The sequence below is a fragment of the Equus asinus genome, chromosome 21 (genome assembly GCF_041296235.1).
Source record: "Equus asinus isolate D_3611 breed Donkey chromosome 21, EquAss-T2T_v2, whole genome shotgun sequence".
Taxonomy (NCBI): domain Eukaryota; kingdom Metazoa; phylum Chordata; class Mammalia; order Perissodactyla; family Equidae; genus Equus; species Equus asinus.
In genome coordinates this window covers 4,149,142-4,167,543 of record NC_091810.1, presented here as the reverse complement: position 1 = coordinate 4,167,543, position 18,402 = coordinate 4,149,142, and positions in this window count along the sequence as shown.

The window sequence follows — 18,402 nt, the reverse complement described above, 5'->3', positions numbered from 1 at the left end:
ACTGGGCACATGGTAATGTGTCCCAAGAGATGTCTTGGAAGCCTTGAAGGAATGGAGCCCTGTCACGCTTGGGGTATGTCTCTTTGTTTGGAAGTGCTCTACAAGGGTGCTGAAAAGCACCCTCTTCCACAGGGCTTCGTTCCTTCGTGAAGGCTGCCCTCCCAGGCTAGTGTGCTCTGTTTGCCTCCATCGAAATTCTCTCCCCCTACCTCTTGCCGTAGAAGGATTATTGATTATGTGTTTTGACACCATATGTAAGGAAGTTGCACGAAAATTAGAACTTTACAGTTGTGTTTCAAGAAAAATAAACAGGCCAGGGTAGAGGATGTAGGGCAAACAAATGGCACACCCTATAAAAATTAAGTAAGCCCGTATCTGGACGGAATCTAGGGGAACGTTCAAGGATCAGGGGTCAAGTTCGAAACTTCCCAAATCCGGAAAAGAGACAGAAAAATATCTTTCCTGGAGAGTGGAATTCATCCGATTTGTCTAAGTTGTCTTGGAAACATTGTGTCCGTGAAGGGGGTTGCCAGGACCACCTCGAATTTGGAGTTTCTGATCTCAGGATGTCAAACCAACCCACATGACCACGTGTTCTCAGTGCTTAGTTTGACCTAGGCTAGGGTAGCCAAGAGTCCTACAAGTGACCGGTGCAAATTCAAGGACAACAACCAAGAGTCACGAAAGCACTCACACCTCACCCTAGAGAACATACAGCGATTAACGAAATACAAACTAATCCCTCGGAATGAAGGAGAACGGACTGATAAGCATGTCTAAGGGAGATAGCTGAGAAAGACCATGACGAGTATACTATGGAAAAGAAAAAGAGGACCCAGAAAATGGAAGGTGAACAGAAATCACACCTGAATTATCCACAATGAAAGATGATGTCCGTCTTTAGACAGACTCTGCTGGAACGTTTGAAAGTCAGAGAAATTCACAAGCCAAAAAACGGCAGCGAAGGTCAAGCATGGGCTAACTGGGAAGGGTGAGTTATGAGACTGCTCCAAGCAGGCTCTGAAACCTGTATCCAGGAAGCATGCTGGACCTCAGAGACACAATTATGACAAATCCTCTGACATCACAATGGACCCGAAAAACAACCTAGCCTCATCTACACAGTGCTAGAGTTGGGCTCACTAGTATATTTAACTCCCGTTGCACTCAACTGCACGTTGCCACTGAACATGTAAGTGGCCGGCCGGTGGTGCAGTGGTGAGGTCCGCACCTTCTGGGTCTGTGGCCCAGTATGGTCTGGGTGGAATCCTCGGTTTGGGCCCCCTCACCACTGCTTCAGTTGTTCTGGTGCAGGCGTCCGAGGTAGAGTAGAGGCAGATGGGAAGGGACGTTGGACAGGGCCAGACTTCCACAGCAAATACAGGAGCATTGCCAGCAGATGTGAGCACAGCAATGCACTTGTGCCAAAACAAAACCAATTAAAAGTTGCAAAGAACAGAAAAACTGAAGCTAAGGAAAAAAAAAACAAAAAAACAGGAGCTTGCCATTACGAAGAATAGGATCTCTGTGAATAACCTTAGCAAAACAGGTGAATTCTATGTTAATTCAAAAACTAGCAAACCTTTGGGGAAAGAAACTCAAGAAGACACAAGAAAAAAAAAGATATCGAGGGATCGAGGAATGGAAGGATTAACACACTTGAAAGGTTCATACCGCAGTAAGGAATCTCTGGATTCCATGCAATCCCAGTCAAAGTTGCAGCAGTATTTGCCACAGAGAAGAAGAGAGAATCCTAAAGTTTCTAGCCAGCAACACGAGACCCTGACTAGGCAAAGGAATCCTCAGGAAAACGAACAAAGCAGCACGTGTCACAATTTCTGATTTCAACATAGAGGACGAAGCGCTAGGTACCGAAACGGCACAGTCTGGGCCCCAAAACAGGCATGAAGACCCATGCAAAACAATTGAGAGCCCAGAGCCCAACTCAAACTTACATGGACAGCCCATTTTGGACCAGGGAGCCAAGTGGAGACAGCGGAGGAAGGAGAGTCTCTACAATAAACGGTGCTGGGAAGCCTGCACAGCCACATGGAACACAACGAGAGTACACCATGATGTTACACCTGGCACACACACCACCTGAAATGGATTAAAGCCTTGAATGGCAGACTTGAAACCGTGAACCTTGTAGGAGAAGACCTAGGCAGAGTGCTCTTTGCCATCTGTCTGAGCCGCCTATTTGGAAGAAGCATGTCTGACTGGGCAAGGGCAACAAAGGAAACAAGAAACAAACGGGACCACATCAAATGCACACACTTCTGCCCACTCAAGGAAACCATCAACTGAATACTAAGACACCACAACGATTGGGAGAGGATGTTTGCAAACCACACATCGGACAAGGGGTGAAAAGCCCAAAGATACAATCAACTCGCACGTCTCCACAAGAAAAAAAACAAGCCAATGAAAACCTGGTCAAAAGATGGAAGCAGAGATTTCTCCGAAGAAGACAGAAAGAGGGCCAGTAGGTGCATGAAAACTTGTTCACCATCATGAAGTCTCAGGAAAATGCAAATCCAAACTGCAAGGCCATGGCAGCTCACTGTGGTCAGCATGGCTAGAAGGAAGCAGACAGGAAATAACAAGTGTCAGAGAGGAGGTGGAGAGAAGGGAAGCCTCCTGCACTGCTGGTGGGAGTGTAACCCGGTGCAGCCACGATGCCAAAGGTGTGGAACTGCCTCAGAAGTTTAAGTATCCATGTCCCGTATGACCCAGCTATTAATCTGCCGCTTGCTTATCCAAAAAAGTCAGAAAGACTACCGCATAAAGACATGTGCATGGCTGTGTTCACCACAGTCTTACTCCTGATATCCAAGACTTGGAAAGCACCCTGGTGTCCAGCAAGGGATGATTGGAGAAGGAAGATGGGCTATAGCCACACAATGGTATACCACTCAGCCGGAACAAATGATGCAATCCAGCCGTTTGTGACCACCGGAATGGCTGTGAGGGTTTTAGGGGAAGTGTAACAAGCCCCAGGGAGAAATTCAAATACCATAGAATCTCACTTACAAGGAGAAGAAAAAGCAAGCACTAACCAACAGGTGGCACTGAACATTTGTATGCGGGCTCCCAGAGGCAAAGAGGGGCGGTGACGGAGGGTGAAAGAGAAGATTAGGCACAAGTGTGTGGTGAGGGCCTGTGATTAGTCTTACACTGGTGAAGATGATGTAAGCTACACAGAAGTCTAAAGCAATGAGGACGTGAATCTGGAAGTTATAGTACGTTCTAATGCAGGGTCATGGCTATAAATTCACCTCAAATCAAAAATCCAAAAAGGGGTCCAGAATGATGTCATAAAGCTTTGGGGGCGGAAAGAGTTTACAGAAGGTGAACTTCCAAGGATGGAAAATCACCTCCAAATGCTTACAGATGCTACAGAAAGGCAGACCATTCCAAATAGGTGAAGAGGAATACTACGAAGAGAACATGATCAGTCCTAAACCCATGAACGAACGGAAAATGTTACCGTCCATGATGTTATTACTAATCACCTTCACGAATAATCCAAACAGGCCCACGTCTTCCCAAGTTCAGGCAAAAGGTTGGTCCAAAAGTACAATTCAGGGCCGGCCCTGTGGTGGAGCAGGTAAGTGCCCACATTCCGCTTGGGCGGCCCGGGCCTCACTGTTTCACATTACGAGTGCATATCACATTAGTAGTGTTAGGAAATATAGATTTCATGGTATGGTGCGGGCAGAGATCATAAATAAGCAGCAATTGTGAGGATACGTTATCAATACGCACAAGAAAAGGAACCATAAGAATATTACAATCTATGGAAGTATCTGGTACACTTCCCAAAGGCAGAAGGAAGGAAAACTTGTGACCTGCCAAGGTGGAATTGGCAGAGTGCCACGAGATGACACCATCATCGTGCATCAGAACATTCCCTGGGCAACTTCAACTTGTGAGGGAGTCCAGGACTTTTTCTGGGTAAGGTCCACCCATTTTGCCATCTACCCAAGATATAAGAGATAAAACCCAGGATAATCTTACAGGAGTGAAACCAGTGTCTAGAGAGAATGTAGGAGCCCTTTCGAAGTTCAAGGAGAAAGATAGAAACTGACAACAATTGCAGAAAAAGGAAAACTATCCTACCTAGACAGGGTGAGGAGTCAGACTGGTCTGAGATGGCTGTGAAACTCTGTGTGCACGGAGGTTGTCAGGACAACTTCGAATTTTGAGGTCGCTTATGACATCACGGTGAACATGTCCCCCAGGGTGGCCGCATGGTTACAGTCTGAGGATTGGCCTAGGCTAGGCTATTAAAGGGACAGATACCCAGAAACAGGTTTGGCAAACAGAAAGCAGGCACAGAAACTAGAAGAGATAAAACAGAGTCTGATGCAAGGGATAAGAAAGGAACCCTAGGCCACAAGTGAGAATAGAGGGACAGGCACGGAGAGGAGAACATTGTCATCTATTCAAGTCTATGGGGAGGTCATGCTGATTCAAGCTTGCAACTTCATTGGAAACAAGTGGCCGGACTTGGCGTTCATCACACCTACAGTGCCCTTGTGCCTTAAGCATAATGCAAAGTCAAGAAAGATGTCTTGAGGACATTGAAGAGAAGAATCGATGCCTCCTTTCCAAGGCCCATAGCATTCTTTGAAGGTCAGTCTCTTTTTCCGAAGCTCTGGTGTCACGTGGGCCCACTGGGCACATGGTAATGTGTCCCAAGAGATGTCTTGGAAGCCTTGAAGGAATGGAGCCCTGTCACGCTTGGGGTATGTCTCTTTGTTTGGAAGTGCTCTACAAGGGTGCTGAAAAGCACCCTCTTCCACAGGGCTTCGTTCCTTCGTGAAGGCTGCCCTCCCAGGCTAGTGTGCTCTGTTTGCCTCCATCGAAATTCTCTCCCCCTACCTCTTGCCGTAGAAGGATTATTGATTATGTGTTTTGACACCACATGTAAGGAAGTTGCACGAAAATTAGAACTTTACAGTTGTGTTTCAAGAAAAATAAACAGGCCAGGGTAGAGGATGTAGGGCAAACAAATGGCACACCCTATAAAAATTAAGTAAGCCCGTATCTGGACGGAATCTAGGGGAACGTTCAAGGATCAGGGGTCAAGTTCGAAACTTCCCAAATCCGGAAAAGAGACAGAAAAATATCTTTCCTGGAGAGTGGAATTCATCCGATTTGTCTAAGTTGTCTTGGAAACATTGTGTCCGTGAAGGGGGTTGCCAGGACCACCTCGAATTTGGAGTTTCTGATATCTCAGGATGTCAAACCAACCCACATGACCACGTGTTCTCAGTGCTTAGTTTGACCTAGGCTAGGGTAGCCAAGAGTCCTACAAGTGACCGGTGCAAATTCAAGGACAACAACCAAGAGTCACGAAAGCACTCACACCTCACCCTAGAGAACATACAGCGATTAACGAAATACAAACTAATCCCTTGGAATGAAGGAGAACGGACTGATAAGCATGTCTAAGGGAGATAGCTGAGAAAGACCATGACGAGTATACTATGGAAAAGAAAAAGAGGACCCAGAAAATGGAAGGTGAACAGAAATCACACCTGAATTATCCACAATGAAAGATGATGTCCGTCTTTAGACAGACTCTGCTGGAACGTTTGAAAGTCAGAGAAATTCACAAGCCAAAAAACGGCAGCGAAGGTCAAGCATGGGCTAACTGGGAAGGGTGAGTTATGAGACTGCTCCAAGCAGGCTCTGAAACCTGTATCCAGGAAGCATGCTGGACCTCAGAGACACAATTATGACAAATCCTCTGACATCACAATGGACCCGAAAAACAACCTAGCCTCATCTACACAGTGCTAGAGTTGGGCTCACTAGTATATTTAACTCCCATTGCACTCAACTGCACGTTGCCACTGAACATGTAAGTGGCCGGCCGGTGGTGCAGTGGTGAGGTCCGCACCTTCTGGGTCTGTGGCCCAGTATGGGCTGGGTGGAATCCTCGGTTTGGGCCTCCTCACCACTGCTTCAGTTGTTCTGGTGCAGGCGTCCGAGGTAGAGTAGAGGCAGATGGGAAGGGACGTTGGACAGGGCCAGACTTCCACAGCAAATACAGGAGCATTGCCAGCAGATGTGAGCACAGCAATGCACTTGTGCCAAAACAAAACCAATTAAAAGTTGCAAAGAACAGAAAAACTGAAGCTAAGGAAAAAAAAAAACAAAAAAACAGGAGCTTGCCATTACGAAGAATAGGATCTCTGTGAATAACCTTAGCAAAACAGGTGAATTCTATGTTAATTCAAAAACTAGCAAACCTTTGGGGAAAGAAACTCAAGAAGACACAAGAAAAAAAAAGATATCGAGGGATCGAGGAATGGAAGGATTAACACACTTGAAAGGTTCATACCGCAGTAAGGAATCTCTGGATTCCATGCAATCCCAGTCAAAGTTGCAGCAGTATTTGCCACAGAGAAGAAGAGAGAATCCTAAAGTTTCTAGCCAGCAACACGAGACCCTGACTAGGCAAAGGAATCCTCAGGAAAACGAACAAAGCAGCACGTGTCACAATTTCTGATTTCAACATAGAGGACGAAGCGCTAGGTACCGAAACGGCACAGTCTGGGCCCCAAAACAGGCATGAAGACCCATGCAAAACAATTGAGAGCCCAGAGCCCAACTCAAACTTACATGGACAGCCCATTTTGGACCAGGGAGCCAAGTGGAGACAGCGGAGGAAGGAGAGTCTCTACAATAAACGGTGCTGGGAAGCCTGCACAGCCACATGGAACACAACGAGAGTACACCATGATGTTACACCTGGCACACACACCACCTGAAATGGATTAAAGCCTTGAATGGCAGACTTGAAACCGTGAACCTTGTAGGAGAAGACCTAGGCAGAGTGCTCTTTGCCATCTGTCTGAGCCGCCTATTTGGAAGAAGCATGTCTGACTGGGCAAGGGCAACAAAGGAAACAAGAAACAAACGGGACCACATCAAATGCACACACTTCTGCCCACTCAAGGAAACCATCAACTGAATACTAAGACACCACAACAATTGGGAGAGGATGTTTGCAAACCACACATCGGACAAGGGGTGAAAAGCCCAAAGATACAATCAACTCGCACGTCTCCACAAGAAAAAAAACAAGCCAATGAAAACCTGGTCAAAAGATGGAAGCAGAGATTTCTCCGAAGAAGACAGAAAGAGGGCCAGTAGGTGCATGAAAACTTGTTCACCATCATTAAGTCTCAGGAAAATGCAAATCCAAACTGCAAGGCCATGGCAGCTCACTGTGGTCAGCATGGCTAGAAGGAAGCAGACAGGAAATAACAAGTGTCAGAGAGGAGGTGGAGAGAAGGGAAGCCTCCTGCACTGCTGGTGGGAGTGTAACCCGGTGCAGCCACGATGCCAAAGGTGTGGAACTGCCTCAGAAGTTTAAGTATCCATGTCCCGTATGACCCAGCTATTAATCTGCCGCTTGCTTATCCAAAACAGTCAGAAAGACTACCGCATAAAGACATGTGCATGGCTGTGTTCACCACAGTCTTACTCCTGATATCCAAGACTTGGAAAGCACCCTGGTGTCCAGCAAGGGATGATTGGAGAAGGAAGATGGGCTATAGCCACACAATGGTATACCACTCAGCCGGAACAAATGATGCAATCCAGCCATTTGTGACCACCAGAATGGCTGTGAGGGTTTTAGGGGAAGTGTAACAAGCCCCAGTGAGAAATTCAAATACCATAGAATCTCACTTACAAGGAGAAGAAAAAGCAAGCACTAACCAACAGGTGGCACTGAACATTTGTATGCGGGCTCCCAGAGGCAAAGAGGGGCGGTGACGGAGGGTGAAAGAGAAGATTAGGCACAAGTGTGTGGTGAGGGCCTGTGATTAGTCTTACACTGGTGAAGATGATGTAAGCTACACAGAAGTCTAAAGCAATGAGGACGTGAATCTGGAAGTTATAGTACGTTCTAATGCAGGGTCATGGCTATAAATTCACCTCAAATCAAAAATCCAAAAAGGGGTCCAGAATGATGTCATAAAGCTTTGGGGGCGGAAAGAGTTTACAGAAGGTGAACTTCCAAGGATGGAAAATCACCTCCAAATGCTTACAGATGCTACAGAAAGGCAGACCATTCCAAATAGGTGAAGAGGAATACTACGAAGAGAACATGATCAGTCCTAAACCCATGAACGAACGGAAAATGTTACCGTCCATGATGTTATTACTAATCACCTTCACGAATAATCCAAACAGGCCCACGTCTTCCCAAGTTCAGGCAAAAGGTTGGTCCAAAAGTACAATTCAGGGCCGGCCCTGTGGTGGAGCAGGTAAGTGCCCACATTCCGCTTGGGCGGCCCGGGCCTCACTGTTTCACATTACGAGTGCATATCACATTAGTAGTGTTAGGAAATATAGATTTCATGGTATGGTGCGGGCAGAGATCATAAATAAGCAGCAATTGTGAGGATACGTTATCAATACGCACAAGAAAAGGAACCATAAGAATATTACAATCTATGGAAGTATCTGGTACACTTCCCAAAGGCAGAAGGAAGGAAAACTTGTGACCTGCCAAGGTGGAATTGGCAGAGTGCCACGAGATGACACCATCATCGTGCATCAGAACATTCCCTGGGCAACTTCAACTTGTGAGGGAGTCCAGGACTTTTTCTGGGTAAGGTCCACCCATTTTGCCATCTACCCAAGATATAAGAGATAAAACCCAGGATAATCTTACAGGAGTGAAACCAGTGTCTAGAGAGAATGTAGGAGCCCTTTCGAAGTTCAAGGAGAAAGATAGAAACTGACAACAATTGCAGAAAAAGGAAAACTATCCTACCTAGACAGGGTGAGGAGTCAGACTGGTCTGAGATGGCTGTGAAACTCTGTGTGCACGGAGGTTGTCAGGACAACTTCGAATTTTGAGGTCGCTTATGACATCACGGTGAACATGTCCCCCAGGGTGGCCGCATGGTTACAGTCTGAGGATTGGCCTAGGCTAGGCTATTAAAGGGACAGATACCCAGAAACAGGTTTGGCAAACAGAAAGCAGGCACAGAAACTAGAAGAGATAAAACAGAGTCTGATGCAAGGGATAAGAAAGGAACCCTAGGCCACAAGTGAGAATAGAGGGACAGGCACGGAGAGGAGAACATTGTCATCTATTCAAGTCTATGGGGAGGTCATGCTGATTCAAGCTTGCAACTTCATTGGAAACAAGTGGCCGGACTTGGCGTTCATCACACCTACAGTGCCCTTGTGCCTTAAGCATAATGCAAAGTCAAGAAAGATGTCTTGAGGACATTGAAGAGAAGAATCGATGCCTCCTTTCCAAGGCCCATAGCATTCTTTGCAGGTCAGTCTCTTTTTCCGAAGCTCTGGTGTCACGTGGGCCCACTGGGCACATGGTAATGTGTCCCAAGAGATGTCTTGGAAGCCTTGAAGGAATGGAGCCCTGTCACGCTTGGGGTATGTCTCTTTGTTTGGAAGTGCTCTACAAGGGTGCTGAAAAGCACCCTCTTCCACAGGGCTTCGTTCCTTCGTGAAGGCTGCCCTCCCAGGCTAGTGTGCTCTGTTTGCCTCCATCGAAATTCTCTCCCCCTACCTCTTGCCGTAGAAGGATTATTGATTATGTGTTTTGACACCACATGTAAGGAAGTTGCACGAAAATTAGAACTTTACAGTTGTGTTTCAAGAAAAATAAACAGGCCAGGGTAGAGGATGTAGGGCAAACAAATGGCACACCCTATAAAAATTAAGTAAGCCCGTATCTGGACGGAATCTAGGGGAACGTTCAAGGATCAGGGGTCAAGTTCGAAACTTCCCAAATCCGGAAAAGAGACAGAAAAATATCTTTCCTGGAGAGTGGAATTCATCCGATTTGTCTAAGTTGTCTTGGAAACATTGTGTCCGTGAAGGGGGTTGCCAGGACCACCTCGAATTTGGAGTTTCTGATCTCAGGATGTCAAACCAACCCACATGACCACGTGTTCTCAGTGCTTAGTTTGACCTAGGCTAGGGTAGCCAAGAGTCCTACAAGTGACCGGTGCAAATTCAAGGACAACAACCAAGAGTCACGAAAGCACTCACACCTCACCCTAGAGAACATACAGCGATTAACGAAATACAAACTAATCCCTTGGAATGAAGGAGAACGGACTGATAAGCATGTCTAAGGGAGATAGCTGAGAAAGACCATGACGAGTATACTATGGAAAAGAAAAAGAGGACCCAGAAAATGGAAGGTGAACAGAAATCACACCTGAATTATCCACAATGAAAGATGATGTCCGTCTTTAGACAGACTCTGCTGGAACGTTTGAAAGTCAGAGAAATTCACAAGCCAAAAAACGGCAGCGAAGGTCAAGCATGGGCTAACTGGGAAGGGTGAGTTATGAGACTGCTCCAAGCAGGCTCTGAAACCTGTATCCAGGAAGCATGCTGGACCTCAGAGACACAATTATGACAAATCCTCTGACATCACAATGGACCCGAAAAACAACCTAGCCTCATCTACACAGTGCTAGAGTTGGGCTCACTAGTATATTTAACTCCCATTGCACTCAACTGCACGTTGCCACTGAACATGTAAGTGGCCGGCCGGTGGTGCAGTGGTGAGGTCCGCACCTTCTGGGTCTGTGGCCCAGTATGGGCTGGGTGGAATCCTCGGTTTGGGCCTCCTCACCACTGCTTCAGTTGTTCTGGTGCAGGCGTCCGAGGTAGAGTAGAGGCAGATGGGAAGGGACGTTGGACAGGGCCAGACTTCCACAGCAAATACAGGAGCATTGCCAGCAGATGTGAGCACAGCAATGCACTTGTGCCAAAACAAAACCAATTAAAAGTTGCAAAGAACAGAAAAACTGAAGCTAAGGAAAAAAAAAAACAAAAAAACAGGAGCTTGCCATTACGAAGAATAGGATCTCTGTGAATAACCTTAGCAAAACAGGTGAATTCTATGTTAATTCAAAAACTAGCAAACCTTTGGGGAAAGAAACTCAAGAAGACACAAGAAAAAAAAAGATATCGAGGGATCGAGGAATGGAAGGATTAACACACTTGAAAGGTTCATACCGCAGTAAGGAATCTCTGGATTCCATGCAATCCCAGTCAAAGTTGCAGCAGTATTTGCCACAGAGAAGAAGAGAGAATCCTAAAGTTTCTAGCCAGCAACGCGAGACCCTGACTAGGCAAAGGAATCCTCAGGAAAACGAACAAAGCAGCACGTGTCACAATTTCTGATTTCAACATAGAGGACGAAGCGCTAGGTACCGAAACGGCACAGTCTGGGCCCCAAAACAGGCATGAAGACCCATGCAAAACAATTGAGAGCCCAGAGCCCAACTCAAACTTACATGGACAGCCCATTTTGGACCAGGGAGCCAAGTGGAGACAGCGGAGGAAGGAGAGTCTCTACAATAAACGGTGCTGGGAAGCCTGCACAGCCACATGGAACACAACGAGAGTACACCATGATGTTACACCTGGCACACACACCACCTGAAATGGATTAAAGCCTTGAATGGCAGACTTGAAACCGTGAACCTTGTAGGAGAAGACCTAGGCAGAGTGCTCTTTGCCATCTGTCTGAGCCGCCTATTTGGAAGAAGCATGTCTGACTGGGCAAGGGCAACAAAGGAAACAAGAAACAAACGGGACCACATCAAATGCACACACTTCTGCCCACTCAAGGAAACCATCAACTGAATACTAAGACACCACAACAATTGGGAGAGGATGTTTGCAAACCACACATCGGACAAGGGGTGAAAAGCCCAAAGATACAATCAACTCGCACGTCTCCACAAGAAAAAAAACAAGCCAATGAAAACCTGGTCAAAAGATGGAAGCAGAGATTTCTCCGAAGAAGACAGAAAGAGGGCCAGTAGGTGCATGAAAACTTGTTCACCATCATGAAGTCTCAGGAAAATGCAAATCCAAACTGCAAGGCCATGGCAGCTCACTGTGGTCAGCATGGCTAGAAGGAAGCAGACAGGAAATAACAAGTGTCAGAGAGGAGGTGGAGAGAAGGGAAGCCTCCTGCACTGCTGGTGGGAGTGTAACCCGGTGCAGCCACGATGCCAAAGGTGTGGAACTGCCTCAGAAGTTTAAGTATCCATGTCCCGTATGACCCAGCTATTAATCTGCCGCTTGCTTATCCAAAACAGTCAGAAAGACTACCGCATAAAGACATGTGCATGGCTGTGTTCACCACAGTCTTACTCCTGATATCCAAGACTTGGAAAGCACCCTGGTGTCCAGCAAGGGATGATTGGAGAAGGAAGATGGGCTATAGCCACACAATGGTATACCACTCAGCCGGAACAAATGATGCAATCCAGCCATTTGTGACCACCAGAATGGCTGTGAGGGTTTTAGGGGAAGTGTAACAAGCCCCAGTGAGAAATTCAAATACCATAGAATCTCACTTACAAGGAGAAGAAAAAGCAAGCACTAACCAACAGGTGGCACTGAACATTTGTATGCGGGCTCCCAGAGGCAAAGAGGGGCGGTGACGGAGGGTGAAAGAGAAGATTAGGCACAAGTGTGTGGTGAGGGCCTGTGATTAGTCTTACACTGGTGAAGATGATGTAAGCTACACAGAAGTCTAAAGCAATGAGGACGTGAATCTGGAAGTTATAGTACGTTCTAATGCAGGGTCATGGCTATAAATTCACCTCAAATCAAAAATCCAAAAAGGGGTCCAGAATGATGTCATAAAGCTTTGGGGGCGGAAAGAGTTTACAGAAGGTGAACTTCCAAGGATGGAAAATCACCTCCAAATGCTTACAGATGCTACAGAAAGGCAGACCATTCCAAATAGGTGAAGAGGAATACTACGAAGAGAACATGATCAGTCCTAAACCCATGAACGAACGGAAAATGTTACCGTCCATGATGTTATTACTAATCACCTTCACGAATAATCCAAACAGGCCCACGTCTTCCCAAGTTCAGGCAAAAGGTTGGTCCAAAAGTACAATTCAGGGCCGGCCCTGTGGTGGAGCAGGTAAGTGCCCACATTCCGCTTGGGCGGCCCGGGCCTCACTGTTTCACATTACGAGTGCATATCACATTAGTAGTGTTAGGAAATATAGATTTCATGGTATGGTGCGGGCAGAGATCATAAATAAGCAGCAATTGTGAGGATACGTTATCAATACGCACAAGAAAAGGAACCATAAGAATATTACAATCTATGGAAGTATCTGGTACACTTCCCAAAGGCAGAAGGAAGGAAAACTTGTGACCTGCCAAGGTGGAATTGGCAGAGTGCCACGAGATGACACCATCATCGTGCATCAGAACATTCCCTGGGCAACTTCAACTTGTGAGGGAGTCCAGGACTTTTTCTGGGTAAGGTCCACCCATTTTGCCATCTACCCAAGATATAAGAGATAAAACCCAGGATAATCTTACAGGAGTGAAACCAGTGTCTAGAGAGAATGTAGGAGCCCTTTCGAAGTTCAAGGAGAAAGATAGAAACTGACAACAATTGCAGAAAAAGGAAAACTATCCTACCTAGACAGGGTGAGGAGTCAGACTGGTCTGAGATGGCTGTGAAACTCTGTGTGCACGGAGGTTGTCAGGACAACTTCGAATTTTGAGGTCGCTTATGACATCACGGTGAACATGTCCCCCAGGGTGGCCGCATGGTTACAGTCTGAGGATTGGCCTAGGCTAGGCTATTAAAGGGACAGATACCCAGAAACAGGTTTGGCAAACAGAAAGCAGGCACAGAAACTAGAAGAGATAAAACAGAGTCTGATGCAAGGGATAAGAAAGGAACCCTAGGCCACAAGTGAGAATAGAGGGACAGGCACGGAGAGGAGAACATTGTCATCTATTCAAGTCTATGGGGAGGTCATGCTGATTCAAGCTTGCAACTTCATTGGAAACAAGTGGCCGGACTTGGCGTTCATCACACCTACAGTGCCCTTGTGCCTTAAGCATAATGCAAAGTCAAGAAAGATGTCTTGAGGACATTGAAGAGAAGAATCGATGCCTCCTTTCCAAGGCCCATAGCATTCTTTGCAGGTCAGTCTCTTTTTCCGAAGCTCTGGTGTCACGTGGGCCCACTGGGCACATGGTAATGTGTCCCAAGAGATGTCTTGGAAGCCTTGAAGGAATGGAGCCCTGTCACGCTTGGGGTATGTCTCTTTGTTTGGAAGTGCTCTACAAGGGTGCTGAAAAGCACCCTCTTCCACAGGGCTTCGTTCCTTCGTGAAGGCTGCCCTCCCAGGCTAGTGTGCTCTGTTTGCCTCCATCGAAATTCTCTCCCCCTACCTCTTGCCGTAGAAGGATTATTGATTATGTGTTTTGACACCACATGTAAGGAAGTTGCACGAAAATTAGAACTTTACAGTTGTGTTTCAAGAAAAATAAACAGGCCAGGGTAGAGGATGTAGGGCAAACAAATGGCACACCCTATAAAAATTAAGTAAGCCCGTATCTGGACGGAATCTAGGGGAACGTTCAAGGATCAGGGGTCAAGTTCGAAACTTCCCAAATCCGGAAAAGAGACAGAAAAATATCTTTCCTGGAGAGTGGAATTCATCCGATTTGTCTAAGTTGTCTTGGAAACATTGTGTCCGTGAAGGGGGTTGCCAGGACCACCTCGAATTTGGAGTTTCTGATCTCAGGATGTCAAACCAACCCACATGACCACGTGTTCTCAGTGCTTAGTTTGACCTAGGCTAGGGTAGCCAAGAGTCCTACAAGTGACCGGTGCAAATTCAAGGACAACAACCAAGAGTCACGAAAGCACTCACACCTCACCCTAGAGAACATACAGCGATTAACGAAATACAAACTAATCCCTTGGAATGAAGGAGAACGGACTGATAAGCATGTCTAAGGGAGATAGCTGAGAAAGACCATGACGAGTATACTATGGAAAAGAAAAAGAGGACCCAGAAAATGGAAGGTGAACAGAAATCACACCTGAATTATCCACAATGAAAGATGATGTCCGTCTTTAGACAGACTCTGCTGGAACGTTTGAAAGTCAGAGAAATTCACAAGCCAAAAAACGGCAGCGAAGGTCAAGCATGGGCTAACTGGGAAGGGTGAGTTATGAGACTGCTCCAAGCAGGCTCTGAAACCTGTATCCAGGAAGCATGCTGGACCTCAGAGACACAATTATGACAAATCCTCTGACATCACAATGGACCCGAAAAACAACCTAGCCTCATCTACACAGTGCTAGAGTTGGGCTCACTAGTATATTTAACTCCCATTGCACTCAACTGCACGTTGCCACTGAACATGTAAGTGGCCGGCCGGTGGTGCAGTGGTGAGGTCCGCACCTTCTGGGTCTGTGGCCCAGTATGGGCTGGGTGGAATCCTCGGTTTGGGCCTCCTCACCACTGCTTCAGTTGTTCTGGTGCAGGCGTCCGAGGTAGAGTAGAGGCAGATGGGAAGGGACGTTGGACAGGGCCAGACTTCCACAGCAAATACAGGAGCATTGCCAGCAGATGTGAGCACAGCAATGCACTTGTGCCAAAACAAAACCAATTAAAAGTTGCAAAGAACAGAAAAACTGAAGCTAAGGAAAAAAAAAAACAAAAAAACAGGAGCTTGCCATTACGAAGAATAGGATCTCTGTGAATAACCTTAGCAAAACAGGTGAATTCTATGTTAATTCAAAAACTAGCAAACCTTTGGGGAAAGAAACTCAAGAAGACACAAGAAAAAAAAAGATATCGAGGGATCGAGGAATGGAAGGATTAACACACTTGAAAGGTTCATACCGCAGTAAGGAATCTCTGGATTCCATGCAATCCCAGTCAAAGTTGCAGCAGTATTTGCCACAGAGAAGAAGAGAGAATCCTAAAGTTTCTAGCCAGCAACACGAGACCCTGACTAGGCAAAGGAATCCTCAGGAAAACGAACAAAGCAGCACGTGTCACAATTTCTGATTTCAACATAGAGGACGAAGCGCTAGGTACCGAAACGGCACAGTCTGGGCCCCAAAACAGGCATGAAGACCCATGCAAAACAATTGAGAGCCCAGAGCCCAACTCAAACTTACATGGACAGCCCATTTTGGACCAGGGAGCCAAGTGGAGACAGCGGAGGAAGGAGAGTCTCTACAATAAACGGTGCTGGGAAGCCTGCACAGCCACATGGAACACAACGAGAGTACACCATGATGTTACACCTGGCACACACACCACCTGAAATGGATTAAAGCCTTGAATGGCAGACTTGAAACCGTGAACCTTGTAGGAGAAGACCTAGGCAGAGTGCTCTTTGCCATCTGTCTGAGCCGCCTATTTGGAAGAAGCATGTCTGACTGGGCAAGGGCAACAAAGGAAACAAGAAACAAACGGGACCACATCAAATGCACACACTTCTGCCCACTCAAGGAAACCATCAACTGAATACTAAGACACCACAACAATTGGGAGAGGATGTTTGCAAACCACACATCGGACAAGGGGTGAAAAGCCCAAAGATACAATCAACTCGCACGTCTCCACAAGAAAAAAAACAAGCCAATGAAAACCTGGTCAAAAGATGGAAGCAGAGATTTCTCCGAAGAAGACAGAAAGAGGGCCAGTAGGTGCATGAAAACTTGTTCACCATCATGAAGTCTCAGGAAAATGCAAATCCAAACTGCAAGGCCATGGCAGCTCACTGTGGTCAGCATGGCTAGAAGGAAGCAGACAGGAAATAACAAGTGTCAGAGAGGAGGTGGAGAGAAGGGAAGCCTCCTGCACTGCTGGTGGGAGTGTAACCCGGTGCAGCCACGATGCCAAAGGTGTGGAACTGCCTCAGAAGTTTAAGTATCCATGTCCCGTATGACCCAGCTATTAATCTGACGCTTGCTTATCCAAAACAGTCAGAAAGACTACCGCATAAAGACATGTGCATGGCTGTGTTCACCACAGTCTTACTCCTGATATCCAAGACTTGGAAAGCACCCTGGTGTCCAGCAAGGGATGATTGGAGAAGGAAGATGGGCTATAGCCACACAATGGTATACCACTCAGCCGGAACAAATGATGCAATCCAGCCATTTGTGACCACCAGAATGGCTGTGAGGGTTTTAGGGGAAGTGTAACAAGCCCCAGTGAGAAATTCAAATACCATAGAATCTCACTTACAAGGAGAAGAAAAAGCAAGCACTAACCAACAGGTGGCACTGAACATTTGTATGCGGGCTCCCAGAGGCAAAGAGGGGCGGTGACGGAGGGTGAAAGAGAAGATTAGGCACAAGTGTGTGGTGAGGGCCTGTGATTAGTCTTACACTGGTGAAGATGATGTAAGCTACACAGAAGTCTAAAGCAATGAGGACGTGAATCTGGAAGTTATAGTACGTTCTAATGCAGGGTCATGGCTATAAATTCACCTCAAATCAAAAATCCAAAAAGGGGTCCAGAATGATGTCATAAAGCTTTGGGGGCGGAAAGAGTTTACAGAAGGTGAACTTCCAAGGATGGAAAATCACCTCCAAATGCTTACAGATGCTACAGAAAGGCAGACCATTCCAAATAGGTGAAGAGGAATACTACGAAGAGAACATGATCAGTCCTAAACCCATGAACGAACGGAAAATGTTACCGTCCATGATGTTATTACTAATCACCTTCACGAATAATCCAAACAGGCCCACGTCTTCCCAAGTTCAGGCAAAAGGTTGGTCCAAAAGTACAATTCAGGGCCGGCCCTGTGGTGGAGCAGGTAAGTGCCCACATTCCGCTTGGGCGGCCCGGGCCTCACTGTTTCACATTACGAGTGCATATCACATTAGTAGTGTTAGGAAATATAGATTTCATGGTATGGTGCGGGCAAAGATCATAAATAAGCAGCAATTGTGAGGATACGTTATCAATACGCACAAGAAAAGGAACCATAAGAATATTACAATCTATGGAAGTATCTGGTACACTTCCCAAAGGCAGAAGGAAGGAAAACTTGTGACCTGCCAAGGTGGAATTGGCAGAGTGCCACGAGATGACACCATCATCGTGCATCAGAACATTCCCTGGGCAACTTCAACTTGTGAGGGAGTCCAGGACTTTTTCTGGGTAAGGTCCACCCATTTTGCCATCTACCCAAGATATAAGAGATAAAACCCAGGATAATCTTACAGGAGTGAAACCAGTGTCTAGAGAGAATGTAGGAGCCCTTTCGAAGTTCAAGGAGAAAGATAGAAACTGACAACAATTGCAGAAAAAGGAAAACTATCCTACCTAGACAGGGTGAGGAGTCAGACTGGTCTGAGATGGCTGTGAAACTCTGTGTGCACGGAGGTTGTCAGGACAACTTCGAATTTTGAGGTCGCTTATGACATCACGGTGAACATGTCCCCCAGGGTGGCCGCATGGTTACAGTCTGAGGATTGGCCTAGGCTAGGCTATTAAAGGGACAGATACCCAGAAACAGGTTTGGCAAACAGAAAGCAGGCACAGAAACTAGAAGAGATAAAACAGA